Source organism: Nomascus leucogenys, chromosome 9, assembly GCF_006542625.1.
Source record: "Nomascus leucogenys isolate Asia chromosome 9, Asia_NLE_v1, whole genome shotgun sequence".
NCBI lineage: Eukaryota > Metazoa > Chordata > Mammalia > Primates > Hylobatidae > Nomascus > Nomascus leucogenys.
The window spans coordinates 40,743,293-40,754,066 of NC_044389.1; the positions used below are offsets into that span (position 1 = coordinate 40,743,293).

Sequence of the window (10,774 nt, forward strand, 5' to 3'; positions counted from 1 at the left end):
TTTCCTGAATGTTAAAATTATATTTTGGTGTGGAAAAATGTATTATTTAACAACTATTTTCATTATATAGAATTTTCCAGTAGTTTACATTTGAAACTTATTCGTGCTGACTTTTCTTTTTTTCTGGATCAATAGTATCTCTGGAAATTATATATCTCCACAGAAACTTTTCCCTTTCCCTTGATTTACCTTCGTCATTTTATAAATATTTTTTCCTCCTGTTTTAGAGATAAGGGAATGAGATAAAATGCATATGTTATAGGGAATATATTTAATATATATTTGTATTTTCCAATTCAGCATTCTAAAACAGTTATCTGCCGAGCATGTAAAGTTAAAAATGCCCACAATTTCCGCATCACCACAAACTGTTACAATCCACGCTTCTCCGTCCTTTCTTTTGAATATGGCCATTGTGATACCATGGACCTTTTAATGGCAACACCATAGCTTACAACATGATAGTACACCTTGACCAAATAGGGCAGTTTTGTTTTTAATAACACGACATTTAATAGTTTTCATTTTTGTAATTCATTTTATTTTGAATTCTTGGTTTGGATGTTTTAGGAATTTGGACACTTGAAAAAAAGGTTTCCCTCTGTAAGAACACAAGAGCTCTACTTTTGCCAAACGGAGTTAGAATTTATGTTTTTCTGTCTCCCCCTTCTTCACTCCTTCCTTTTCTCCTTCCTTCCTACTTTCCCTCCTTTCTTTCTTCCTTTCGCCCTTTTTTTTTGCAACACAATCCTCAGAGAATCCTATTTATATATGCTCAATGAATTTTATTACATTTCTTTAAGTGAATAGCATTTCAAGTTACATATAAGTAAAATGTGCCCGAACTATAAAGACATAATAGTAATAATTCAATTTTACCTACATAGCTCTATTTTATTTGATTCTTTCTTCCTTTGTTAGTATTGGTAAATATATTACCTCATAAAACGTTATTAAAATTTACACTTCACAATAATTTTTTCCTCAAACTATGACATGTATGTTATTTGTTTCCATTATACTTTTTACAATTTTGTATTGGAATGCAATAATGTGGTATATTATAGGGATTCAAAAGTGATGCAAAGCATTTTAGTAAAATAATAAGTTATATAATTAATATATCAAATAAGTTTATTTTACATCATAAATGTTAGCTATGACTTTCCACAATGGATGAATTACATTCATTTATTATTTTAATTATCAATGTTTCAAAATGTTCAAATTGCAACATGTTGACACTTGTAATGCTAATATTAAACATGTATTTTCTAATAAAATTGAGATTACAAAGATTAAGCATTGAAAACTTGCAATTTGTTCTCACATCAATTAACAATGAAATTCCATCTCCTCCTAAGGTAATTTTTGCAAAAGTGTTGCATAATATATTAATTATTCATTGACTTTCATCACAATTCATACTGTACTTGATCTACTAAAAGTGTAATTACATAAAAGGAGACTGTGATTTATTTTTCTATTTTAAATATTGCTGTTGAGAAGAAACTACCACACTGAATATTTTTTGTTATGGAGTATAAAAATGTTACTCTGATAAAACCATAATAATTAATTAGAATTAACTTCTAATAATCATTCATTTAGCAATATTTAATGTGAGTGATATTTGCAAGCATCAGACTTTGTTTTTAAGATAGTTTTATTTGATTGGTGTATAGTCTCTACATTTTCAGTTCTCTATAATAAAGTTTAATCAGGTATATATCATATATACACATATGCTTCTTATAATTAGCTGTCATTTCTATAGAAAATCGAAGTAAATAAAAATGTTAAGCTAGAACTAAGATTGTATGACCTTGCTACCAATTAACCTAAGGAATTGTTAAAGGCTTTGTCACTTTTCTGTAGCACAGATTTTTACAAATTAAAGGAAAACTTAGACAAGATATGTATCTGTTGTCTTCATTATACTGGGTAAGTACTGACAGAACAATTAAAGCAGGGCTCTGCTTCTAGTAGGAAGATATAAACAAAGTATAATAATTCAGCCTGAAATCCAAGTATTGAGCTACCGCTATTTATATTCCAGATTTTAGGTATTTTGCCAAGGGCAGACTGTTACTTTGGACAGAAAGAAGAGCCAAACATAAAGGAAAAAGGGAGAACTCAGGATGTAGAAAGAAAAAACTAAAGTGTTTGACAGTATTGATACTACCTAAGATGAACATATTTGACACCATTTACATTCCCAAGGATGATACAAGCACTGAGCTTTGCAAAGGATATTGAAGACAGTAGATACAAGAGGCCCTACTAGAAGGAACTATGCAGGAGTGCATCAAGAGTGAGAATAAGAGTCTAGTGCAAGCAATTGGCCATATCAATGGAAGACAGCAGGGAATGCTTGAAAGATATCTAGCAAAAATATATATCATATTCACTAAATCAGAATAAAAAATTGTCCTTCATTTATTAAGAACTGTTGGCTGGGTACAGCAGATCACGCCTATAATCCCAACACTGTGGGAGGCCAAGGCAGGAGACTTGTTTGAGGCCAGGAGTTCAAGACCAGCTGGGGTAACACAGTGAGACCCCTGTCTGTACGAAAAATAATTTTAAAAACTTTAGCTGGGAATGGTGGCATGCTTATAGTACTACTAGTTACTTAGGAAGGGATGGCTTGAACCCAGGAGTCCAAGGTTGCATGGGCTATGATAGCACCATTGCACCCCAGCCTGGACAATAGAACCAGACCCTGTCTCTAAAAACTGAATAAATAAAAATAAAATAAAATTAGAATTGTACATTGACTATCAGAGTAGAATGAATTGTGACTCTACTTACTTTGTGGTTTTATTTTTAGAACAATATATATTAATTTTTTGGTATTTCCCATAACAGAGTATGATCTATTCTCCATAAATCTGTTTGTTATCTACAAAACAACATAATTTTTTAAACCCTACAAGTATATCATACATAAGCAATTGGGGAAAATTTATTACAAGTTTCGAAGTCAAGTGAGCCAAAAGAAATAAGTAGAACCACTTACAAAATCCTGTCGATGAAAGATTCTTTTCTGTTTGGATCCCTTACAGTGCCTATTTAAAGACTATGATTGATTTTGGTAAAAGAAACACCGTGCAAATAATAAATGAAAGTAGAAATGTGTATAGACACTGATAACAAAAATGTATAATTATACTCAATTCTAATCATTTCATTGGCTGCCCTTCAAAGTAATTGCATTTTTTTTCTTCTTCCAATGGAGTCTCTACAAATTGATCTTACCAGTGACACCACATTACACACACACAGAAAAAATGTCTGTGAAAAAAAGTTTGAGGAATCTGCCTTCTTTGGTTATGAATTAGCTCTTTTCAAATAACCGTTGACAACACCACCAAATACAAACTGGCCAGATGAATTGTGTTATGTGGTATAAAGCGAATAATTCACTTACAGCCTTACTTCACTGTCTTTTCTTTCTCCCATAAAACCTGATTTCTTGGTAATCAGCATTTCTGACACCTTCCTGAGAAGAGATAACATTGTACCAAGAAAAACACAAGTTGCACACCTATCTTTTAGTGGGCTTATTTAATGTTCTGTCCCTAAGTCACCCAAAAATGTGTTTTCTGGTTGTAGAGAAGAAAATCAAGCCTAATACTCTACTCTGGTGATCAACTTCCCATATAAATTTTCACTTCAGTTAAGTTTCCAGTCAGGCAAAGATAAGTTAAAATCTTTGAAACACTATTCTTCTCCTTTCCTGACAAAAAGACACATAAAAGCTGAGTTCAGCTCTCCTGCAGTTTTTGGAAAGAGAAACATTCTGTTTATATATAATTAAAGTGGTTTCTAAAACAGCAAACAATCATAGAAGTTTTTGCAGTTACTATTGTACTATTATGGCTGTTACTCATTTTCTAATTGAAATTGTTCAAAATTAAAAATAATTAGTAGATAAATTAAGAAAACATGGAAACGCAAGTTTGTAAATAGTTGAGGAAGAAACGATAGAAGATATCATGAATTGAATACATGTTTAAATTTGTTACTTGTAAAGGTAGGGAAAATGGAGATAAAAAAATTATAAAGTAATGAAACTTGCAATGATATTTCAGAGGCACTGAAAGTTCCACAACAAAGGGGACACCAAACTGATTTGAAGTACTTTGAAGAAGAATTGATAAGTGCATCCTCCTGAGATAAGATGAACTTTTTGAAGAGAAGAGGTAAAAGGGATGATCCATCAGGGAACAATGACTTATGCATGTAAACATGCCCAATATTGTGCTGGATTTGTAGAGAAAAATGAAATTTGAGGGGGATATTACAACAAAATTGTCATTATCTACTATTTACTATACTAGAACTTATTGATAAAATATGGGCAAAAGAGAAACAGCATTCACCATTTATTGGCCAATAAGAAGAGAAAGCAAACAAATAACACAGAAATAAACTCATGCTTAGAAACTAATGCTGTCTATGAAAGAAAGGAAACCAGTGCTCCGAGCAAAAAGCAACTTATTTCAATTAGAGGACTGAGAAACTGACTTTTAAGCCAAAATCTCATTGATGAGAATGAATTAGCTGGGCAAAAGAACATTGAAAATTAGCCAGGCATGGTGGCATGCACCTGCAATACTACCTACTCAGGAGGCTGAGGCAGGAGAATTGCTTGAACGTGGGAGGCAGAGGTTGCAGTGAGCCAAGATCACGCCACTGCACTCCAGCCTGGGCAGCAGAGTAAGACTCCGTATCAAAGAAAAGAAAAAAGAATGTTGAGCATGGAGTAAAGGGAGCTCAGTAATGGAGAGGTGTACTTCAATGAAAGAGAGAGAAAAGTATAAAGGACTGAGGGAATTTTCCAGGCACTGGATAGCAAAGAGTGAGGGTAAGAAGGACTGGAGAGTAAGAATGACTAGAAAGGCATCATGAGGGCATGGCCAAACTTTAAAATTTAGTCCTGAGTGCGATGCAAAGCCTTGGAAAACATTTAATCAGAGAAATAACATCACTTGATTTATATTTTAGGATTATTTTGGTTGTTATGAGAAGATTGGATTAGTTGGGAGCGAGAGTGAAAGCAATTATTACAGAAGATAAGAAATTAGGATGACTAAGAAAGAGTGTTGGGGTGGAAATTGAGATAACTTGTAAAATTTAAGATATTATTTTAAAGACAAAATTGGCAGAATTTGGTGTACAATCATATGTAAGGGTTCCTCTGCTTCATTCCTTGAGTAACTAACTAGTGGATGGTAGTGTCATTTATTGAAACAGTGAGGGCTAAAAGAGGAGTAGATTTGTTTGCAGAGATAAGGCAGAATAATTTTGATCATGGTAGAACTAAGATGCTTCAAGCAAAGAGAGATGGAAGGATAAAGGTCTAAAGGAAATTTTAGATGTGTAGTAGATTGTTGCTTATAGAGCCTGAAATGCAAAGATAGTATCAGGACTGCTGATACTGGTGATGTGCTTCTGAGAGATGTAATCATATAAAATTTATAAAGGCATGGGACTGCCTGAGTTAGACAAAGTAAGTATATATTACATGAGGGAAAAAACAAACAACAACAAAAACAAGCACTATACAAAGTTCTTAGGTTGTATAAAACAGAAATAGCCAGAAAAGAAGAAAACATATTAAAAAAAGGAAACTCAAAACCGAAGAATAAGATATCATGAATTGAATTAAAGACTTTTTTTTTTTAACTCAAAGAGGCTGGTCAAATTTATCAAATAAATAAAATACTGATGAGAAATGTAAGACAAAGAAGGAAAAATGTGTATGGATTTGACAACATGGAGGTCACCAGTGACCCTAAGCAGAGTAGAAGACAAATGGAGTTGGAGCCAATAAAACCTTTTGTAGTTTTCTATGAAGAGAGAATGCTGTCTGAATAAATCAATGTAGTATGCTTAAATTATAAAAATAAATGAATTATGTATTTTTATGTATGTAAATCAATATATTTAATTTCTTATTTAATATAACAATTAAAACCAGAATCCACATGGTTTACTTTTTTAAACTTTGATGCTTAATCTCATATTTTAAAAATACAATCTACTTTTTATTTTACATTGGTGTATTAGTCTGTTCGCACAGTTCCACATGGCTGGGGAGGCTTCACAATCATGGTGGAAGACAAAGGAAGAGCAAAAGGATGTCTTACATGTGGCAGGCAAGAGGGCATGTGCAGGGGAACTCCCCTTTATAAAACCTTCAGATCTCATGAAATTTACTCATTATCACAAGAACAGCACAGGAAAGACCTGCCCCCATGATTCAATTACCTCCCGCTGGCCCTGCCTTTGACAAGTAGGGATTATTACAATTCAAGGGAAATTTGGTTGAGGACACAGCCAAACTGTATCATTTCTCCCCTGGCCCCTCCGAAGTCTCATGTCCTCACATTTCATAACACAATCATGCCTTCCCAACAGTCCACCAAATTCTTAACTCATTCCAGCATTCACTCAAGAGTCCAAGCCCAAAGTCTCATCTGAGACACAGCAAGCCCCTTCGCCTATGGGCCTGTAAAATCAAAAGCAAGTTAGTTACCTTTTAGGTACAATGGGGGTACAGGCATCGGGTAAAAATACTCATTCCACATGGGATAAATTGGCCAAAACAAAGAAACTACAGGCCCCACGCAAGTCCAAAATCTAGTGGGACAGTCAAGTCTTAAAGCTCCAAAATGATTTCCTTTGACTCCATGTCTCACATCCAGGTCATGCTGATTATTGATCATGACGTAAGCGGTGGGTTCCCATGGTCTTGGGCAGCTCTGCCCCTGTGGCTTTGCAGGGTACAGCCCCACTCCTGTCTGCTTTCATGAGCTGTCATTGAGTGTCTGCATCTTTTCCAGGCAAACGGTGCAAGCAGTCAGTGGATCTACCATTCTGGGGTCTGAAGGATGGTGGATCTCTTCTCACAGCTTCATTAGGCAGTGCCCCAGTGGGGGCTCTGTGTGTGGGGGGATCCTACCCCACATTTACCTTCTGCACTGCCCTACCAGAGGCTTTCCATCAGGGCCCTGCCCTGAAGTAAACTTCTGCCTAATATTTAGGCGTTTTCATAAACCCTCTGAAATCTAGGCAGAGGTTTCCAAACCTCTGTTCTTGACTTCTGTGCACCTGCAGGCTCAACAGCATGTGGAAGCTACTAAGGCTTGAGGCTTGCACCCTCTGAAGCCACAGCCTGAGCTGTACCTTAGCCCCTTTTAGCCATAGCTGGAGCAGCTGGGAACCAAGGCACCAAGTCCTTAGGCTGCCCACAGCACAGGGGCCTTGGACCTGGTCCACAAAACCATTTTTCCTCCTAGGCCTCTGGGCCTGCGATGGGAGGGCTGCTGCAAAGGTCTCCGACCTGCCCTGGAGACATTCTCCCCATTGTCTTGGTGACTAACATTAGGCTGTTTGTTACTTATGAAAATGTCTGCGACTGGCTTGAATTTCTCCCCAGGAAATGGGTTTTTCCTTTCTATTGCATTGTCAGGCTGCAAATTTTTCAAACTTTTATGCTCTGCTTCCTCTTTGACACTTTACCAGTTAAAAATTTCTCCACCAGATACTCTAAATCATCTCTCTGTAGATCAAAGTTTCACAGATCTCTAGTTTAAGGGCAAAATGCTGCCAGTCTCTTTGCATAGCAAGAGTGAGCTTTACTCCATTTCCCATCAAGCTCTTCATCTCCATCTGAGACCATCTCAGCCTGGCCTTTATTGTCTATATCACTATCAGCATTTTGGTCAAAGCCATTCAACAAGTTTCCAGACTTTCTCACATCTTCTTGTCCTCTGAGCCCTCCAAGCCTCCAGGAAGTTCCAAACTTTCCCACATTTTCCTGTCTTCTTCTGAGCCCTCCAAACTGTTCCAACCTCTGCCTGTTACCCAGTTCCAAAGTCGCTTTCACATTTTCAGGTATCTTTACAGCAGCACCCCACTCTACTGGTACCAATTTACTATATTAGTTTGTTCTCACAGTTCTACGTGGCTGGGGAGGCCTCACAATCATGGTGGAAAATAAGGAAAGAGCAAAGTGAGGTCTTACCTGGTGGCAGGCAAGATGGTGTGTGCAGGGGAACTCTCCCTTATAAAACCATCAGATCTCATGAGACTTATTCATTATCAAGACAACAGCATGGGAAAGACCTGCCCTCATAATTCAATTAACCTCCCTCTGGCCCTGCCCCTGACACATGGGGATTACTACAATTCAAGGTGAGATTTGGGGACCATATCAATTGCCATATAATTGTTCTTGAAAAATAAAATTATTTGTATTTCAGTAATATTAGAGGAAAAGAAAGAATGAAAGTCAATAAATATTTGAGCTACAAGGATTTTATGCATTTTTAGTTCTTCTTATTTTACAGATAAGGAACTTGAACTACCAAATAACAGCCTCTTATTAGGCCAGATTTTGCAAAAATAAAATAAAATTCTCTGTGGTATTCTAGTAAAAAAATAAATTCTATTAGTTTAATAAATATTAATAATAATGCTACCAAGAAGTTAGACTTTTCATTTACAAACATAAAAAATGACAACCATAACTACTGTTGTTTTTAATGATAGTTAAAATAATGGTTAATAACCATCAAAATAACAGTTAATAACTGAGTTATCTGTCTCAGTCTAGTTGGGCAGCTATAACACACTACAATAGATGGGGGGAATTTATACACAATAGAAGTTTATTACTCACAGTTCTAGAGGCTCAGATGTCCAAGATAAAGGAACCACCAGATTCAATGTCTGATGAGGGTTCACTCTCTGCTGCCAAGATGGGACCTTCTGGTTCTGTCCTCACACAGCAGAATGGCAAGACAGGTTTCTGGGGCCTCTTTCACCTGGACATTATTCCCATTTGTGAGGACTCCTCCCTCAGGACCTAGTCACCTCCCAATGGCTCCTTCTTTTAATACCATCACCTGGGGGTTAGGTTTTAACATGAATTGTGGGCAGACATGTACATTCAGATCATAGCATCATCTAAAGCATCCTTAGAATTCTGATTTCAAAATTGGTCACCATAAAAAGCAATTATTTATTTGCCTATTTGACTATAAAATTTAAAAAGTATATATTTTTTACGTGTAAGATAAAGTTCACAATGAGCTCTAGTGACCTGGAATTTGCCAGTTTACTAAGAAGGAATACTCTCCTCACCTCTGGTTTTGATTCATTTACTACAGGAATGCTGGGGATGCAATCTGATGACACTGTATGTACTGAAGATTTTCAATAAATTGTGTTTCAGTTTTAATAAGATCTGGCTCTTTGTTTTATTTGTCTGTTATCACTATTGTTAACCAGATTTTTTTCTACATTTGAGTAGTTCTTAGATGGACTTTCAATTACTAAATGTGACAATTTATAGAAAAATATATGTCTGGTCTGCTGAAACATGAATCATTGCTATGCATTACTTATCACTTAATAATTTAATGTAAAAGTACTCATCAATAAAACTCTTATTTTCTAGCTTACACTTGGTAGTTATAAGAAAAAGAACAAGGAAATAAACCTATCAATATTAACAATAGAAGTAACACTGTTTCCATAAGAAGTTAATTCTTCAAACATTTAGGAAGATTGTATTATTGAAACAGGAAAGAATGAGAAAGAAAGGAAGAGAGAAGGGACAAAAGAAATACGAGTGTGAAAAATATATATTTCTCAGAAAATTCTTTTCAGTCTCCCTTCCTTGTTAATCCTTTTCACGTTAAAAAAATACTTAAATAATAATGAAATATATGTGAAATACTCCTGATACTATGAATGGGAAACATGGGTTAAACATGGTTCCACAGATGATCGAAAGATTGCCTTTGGGACCCTGAAGGTGAAGGATGAGAAGACCTTTAAAGAGACTAAAGTACAGATGAAAAAAATACAGAAACTACAGGATGGCATAAACATTTCAAAAGGCAAGATCATGATACACAGCCCCAGAGTGAAGATGAAAACTGATATGTCCACAATGACAAGGAATTGATCCTTGGACAACTGTGAAAACTTAAGCCCAGGCAGGATCCCATAACTTAGTCAAACTCACGCTGGAAAGTAACGCCATCCTCAAGGCCCTGATAAAGATTGTTGAAAAGGGTGAAAAGATCCTTAAGATTTCTGATATATGTAGGAAATTTGAATCCAAAAAAGAAAAAGGGCTTTATTTTTGTCAGTATTGACTCCTAAGGAGCAGGAAGAGACTGAGGAGAATAACCTAGGAGACCTGAGGAGCGCGCCAAGGTGATGGTGGACTACATAGGGATGGAGAATTTCCAGAAATAGTATGACAAAGTGAAAATGGAGCAGCTGAGCCTTCAGCACAGACGAGCCCACTGTTAGAAAACACTGGAAGCTGTGGGAGATGCTGAAGCAGTACTTGAATGGCACCTTAGTGAATGACGAAGTGCTGGGCCAGGTCAACCCACTGTTCATAGTCATCCACGGACACAGCTTACCCTAGCCCTGGTCCACACCTACAGCCCATCCAGGTAACAAACAACATCCAACCACTTACCCTGTCATTGAAGCAGCCCATGTGATCTCTCACACCCTGTGATCTAAGGAACAAAATCTCTTTTCAACTCCCAGGGATTTTTTTTGAGAGACCTAAGGACTTCACTATTAAAAACTTCCAATGGGGCAGGGGCAAAACTCTGCTTGGTAGTTGGGCAACTTTGAGGAAGTAGACACTTTTCTTAATTTGAATTTAATTTCCTCACATTGTGTGAGAAGAATAAATACCTCATAAACATAAAATATTATATTCATGTAA

General features: G+C 36.1%; 1 pseudogene; it reads left to right on the plus strand.

The window, feature by feature from the left end:
- Nucleotides 1–4,788: 4,788 nt before the first annotated feature.
- Nucleotides 4,789–10,558, plus strand: LOC100598001 (annotated as a pseudogene).
- The last annotated feature ends 216 nt before the right edge of the window (nucleotides 10,559–10,774 follow it).